Genomic DNA, 4,577 nt, shown 5'->3' on the forward strand with positions numbered 1-4,577 from the left:
CCAAGGACGAGGGCAGGAAACAGAGTGGACTGGACCATCTGTGGTGCCAAAAAGTACAGAAGGGTTTACAATGAAACCCCCTCCGCTAGGAGGGGTGCTCTTGTGGTCCCAGCTACTCAGGAGGCTGAGGTGGGAGGATCACCTGGGCCCATGAGTCCCAGACCAGCCTGGGCAACAGAGTGAGACCCTGTCTTAAAAAACAACGAAAAGTTCAATGACAGGAACACATGGAAGCACCCCCAGTGGTCAGAGCTGGAACAACTGGAGCAAGGAAATAGTGTAGGCTTAGGACCCAGTGTATAAAGTCGGCGTCCACAAGTCCAGGTGGACACCTGAATAAATAATGCATGAGGAAGGGGCAAATCTCCCAGGCAAAAGACAGAATAAAGGACGGGGCGCTCCTTCCCACATCAGCAGTGCCCACTGCAGAGGGACTCTCCGGGGAGACAGTAGGAATGGGGGCAGAGTGACCGACAGGAGACACCAACACCTGCGCTGACCCAGATCTGTTGAGAGTGCACCCTGCCAAGGCAAGAACCTTGCTCGGCCCTGATGGTTCTCCCCAGGACCCAGAGTGCAGCCAGGGGAGCGTCATGCAGGTTCCAACCCAGCTACCCGGCACAACCCACCGTACGCTCACCACTGTCCAGGCCACCGTCTCAGCCGAGAGAAGCCTAAGGAGACACAACCTCCAAGTGTCCTGGGGTGGTGTCCTGGAGCCAGAGAGGATGTTAGGAAAACCAGATAAAGTCTGGACTGAGTTCAAAATCTGAGAGAGAGAGGATGGGGAGGGGGAAGGAGAAGTGGAGGGAGGAAGAAGAGAATGGGGGCAGGAAGAGAGGGGGGGGGGAGGAGGTCTCGGGAGCTGGCCGGAGCTGATCCATCAGTAAGCTAAACACACACGTCCAGTTAAAGGTCTGAAGCAGCAGCAGCCAGCCTCAACAGAGCATCCTCCCTGTGAAGGACGCCAGGGCGGACACCGGGAGTGGCCTCTTCCCTGTCTCACCTCAAGCTTCTATCCTGGTGCCCAGTGAGGCCACCAGAGCTGAACCTGCCAGGTCCAAAGGAAAGCAGCTCCTGGAGATGCCCCACCCAGCCAGTTCCTCCCACCCCTTCCAGAGGCACCCACATGTGCACAGCCCTCCGAAAAGGAAGGCGGGCTGTCCTGTGCCCTCGACAGTTCTCATATTCCTCAAAATCATGGGCAGCGGCATTACGAGAAAAGCTGCACACAGGACGCCGCTTTCCCTGAATCCTTTTCCTTTGACGCCTTTCAGAAGAGGCTCCTGATCACTCCTGCAGAGCAGCTGCCAGCAGCACCTCACCTGGGCTGTGGGTGGCCGCCCATTGCCGACCCTCAGCTCACGATCTGCAGGGGCACTTCCTCTCCCCCCACCACTCTGTGCCCCACTTCCTAAGCCTCATATCCCCCAAAGGTGGCCAAACACTCGGCCTAAAGCCAGATAACCAATTCAGCCAGCAGACACCAAGGCCCAAAGCCCCACACTCCCTCCAAGAACCCAGCTGACCTTCCTAAAGCTACCATCTACTGTGCACCAACTATGTACCAGGCACTTCCTTTGGCATCACCTCTGCCACTGTCCCCTCAGCTGGAGTCACAAGCAGGAATCTGGGAAGGAAGAGGCACTCTGTGGTGCACATGTCAATTTTCACTGCCAGGGCTGGGGATGGGGCTCAAGTGGTAGTGCGCTCGCCTGGCATGCGTGCAGCCCGGGTTCGATCCTCAGCACCACATACAAAGATGTTGTGTCCGCCGAAAACTAAAGAATAAATATTGAAATTCTCTCTCTCTCTCTCCCTCCCTCCCTCTCTCTCTCTCCCCCCCTCTTTAAAAAAAAAAAAAAAATTCACTGCTAGGCATTCCTCAGAGGGTAGGGCTGCAGCTGGGAAGCCACACAGGAGGGGGCACAGGGAACCCCATCCTTCCCAGCTCACCCCTAGGAGCCCCGACTCCCCGCTCCACAGGCAGACTGACCTGTGGGGTGTTCTGCCAAATGCAGAGGTAACTCGCGGACGCCCTGCCTCCCTTCCATGGGCAAAGTCCAAGGCAGAAGCGGGCAAGGCAGTAGGAAGATGTGGGTCCCATGATGGCACTGACCAGCCCTGTGTTGCAGCCTATCATGATGCAGGTCACCTGCTCATGCATGGGAGGGACCAGCCTCACCCAGGGTGGGACCCCACTTGTGGGTGCTGACTTATTCCTAAGTCTAGCCTTAGAAAATTCGATTTCATCTGTGGGATTCCTGGGTCTTCCACACCTCGCTCCTGCCAGGAGGAGCTCACTGGTGGCAACTGGGTGCCAAGGTGACTTGTGCACCCAAGAGACGGCTTTGCTCCGTGACTTTCCTGCTGGGAAAAACTGGGTGATGGGATGGAACGAGGGGATGAGGGGCTGCTCCACTTGACCTGGGTCAGCAGGCATCCACCCGTCTGAAGCCTGAAGAGCCACCCTACTCCCACGAGAGCACTGCGGCCACCACCAGGGACAACCTGGGAAGTCCAGACCCGTCCCCAGTGCCCTGTCCTTGTCTACACCCCAAGGACACAGATGGGAAGGTGCAGCAGGGAGCTGTCTTTGCAGCCAGACAGACCCACGCGTGTGTTACTCTGGCCTCAGGAGCCCTTCCCACAGCATGGGCCTTGAGTCCTCAGCCTTGACTAGGTGCCTCCAGACTCTCCTCCCAAGAGGACCCGCGGGATCCAGTAAATACAGAGGGAGCCAAGAAGGGAGGACAGAACGCCAGAACCACGTGGAACTGCAGTCAGGAGCCACGGTCCGTGGGCAGCCCTCCTGAGGGAGGTGTTCTCCACCCAGAGCCTCCAGGGAAGGCACCCATGAGCCCACGACCAGAAGGCACTCCCGCGAGCAGGGCTGCACTGCACCCTCCAGCCAGCTCTGGAGCACAAGCTGGACAGACCCACAAGTGGGAAGTGTGTCCAGCTGGGAGACCACCCAGAACAGGGTGCCAAGAAGCCAGGACCCCAGCATCTTTCATCCTTCCCCACGGGCAGCACCGGGGGCTGAGGAGAAAGCTGCTGCTTGTCGGGTGTCCCCCAAGGGGCCCAGCATATGCAGGACCAGTTAGAGGTTGTGACACCAGCAGCTGCAGAGGACTGGTTGCCTAGCACACGAGGTACTGGGTTCGATCCCCAAGACCACATAAAAATAATAAATGGAGGTACTGTGTCCTTCTATAACTAAAAAAAAAAAAAAAAAAAATTTAAAGGCTGCAAGGCCAACTACTCAGAAAAGCTGGCATACAAGGAGCTCAAAGTGACTATTTCTAGGGCATCAAATACAGGGCAACATGAGCACGTGGCATTGGTGTGCTCTCCCCACGCACCAGCCACCTGACACACGGCCAGTCAAGAAAACCAGGGCCTGGTGCTCGGAGGTGGAAAATCGAATAGTAACATTCAGGAGGAAAGGAGTTAGCAACTCACCCCCACCACCCTCTTCAAGCTCCAACTGCACACCCAACATCACAGGACCCCTTTCCTCCACAGCTTCAAAGAAAGAGCCCAGGGTCTCTCTGGGTGGCGTGTTTCCTAGATTATCACAGCAGATGCACATCTTGGAAAATAAATACAACTTCTGCCCCTACAAAGGCAAATTCCCACAAATCAACGAAAAGCAACCAAACTGTCTCACATTCAGTTTCCGATGCGCTGTTGTAAAACAAGTCTGGACCCCGGGGGATCCTTTGCACAGGTGAGGCTCAGCAGGGGTCTCAGCACACATGCAGGACTGCCTGGTACTGCCTCAATGCCAGGCTTCACCACACACCCGAGCACACTCACTTCACAGGTGCAGGTGAACCAGGCCTGCAGCAACCCAGCAACCAGACCACAGGCCTTCAACAAAATTAGCAAACACGCCCCACAGAAAGCAGAACCACTGCCCGCCCGCGCACCCTGTTACCCCCACTGGCTTCCACCCCACTCTGCCTCCTTGTCCAGCCTACTGACTCTCAATTGAATTCCTAAGAAAGGCCTGAGCGCGATGGCGCACACCTGGAATCCCAGGCTTGGGAGGCAGAGGCAGGAGGATCACAAGTTCAGAGCCAGACTCAGCAACTGCGAGGTACTAAGCAACTCAGTGAGACCCTGTCTCTAAATAAAATACAAATTAGGGCTGGGGATGTGCTCAGTGGTCTAGGGCCCCTGAGTTCAATCCTCGGTACCCCACATACACACTAAAAATGTTCCTAAGAAAGCAGAAATTGCCTTCTATGACTCCTCTGTCTAGAAGCTTCTAGATCAAGAGTATCCACCACCATCCACAGCAGAACTGCAAGCGGGGTTCTGTGGCAATTGGGAACACGAGGCCCCAACAGACCTGAGCAGGACCAGACCGACAGCGGGACTGCCCTTGTGGATTTTCAGGCCATGGACTGGACTCAGCTCAGCAATGGGCCAGTCTACATATTCTGGAACCTGCATGGATTTGATGTGGCTTTAAAGACACAGAAGCCGGCCAGGCTCACCAGCAGTTTCCCCAGCAAGCAGCCCCTGGGGCTCACATAAAGTCCAAATCAGTCCAGTCTCCACACGAG

The sequence above is a fragment of the Ictidomys tridecemlineatus genome, chromosome 6 (genome assembly GCF_052094955.1).
Source record: "Ictidomys tridecemlineatus isolate mIctTri1 chromosome 6, mIctTri1.hap1, whole genome shotgun sequence".
Classification (NCBI taxonomy): Eukaryota; Metazoa; Chordata; class Mammalia; order Rodentia; family Sciuridae; genus Ictidomys; species Ictidomys tridecemlineatus.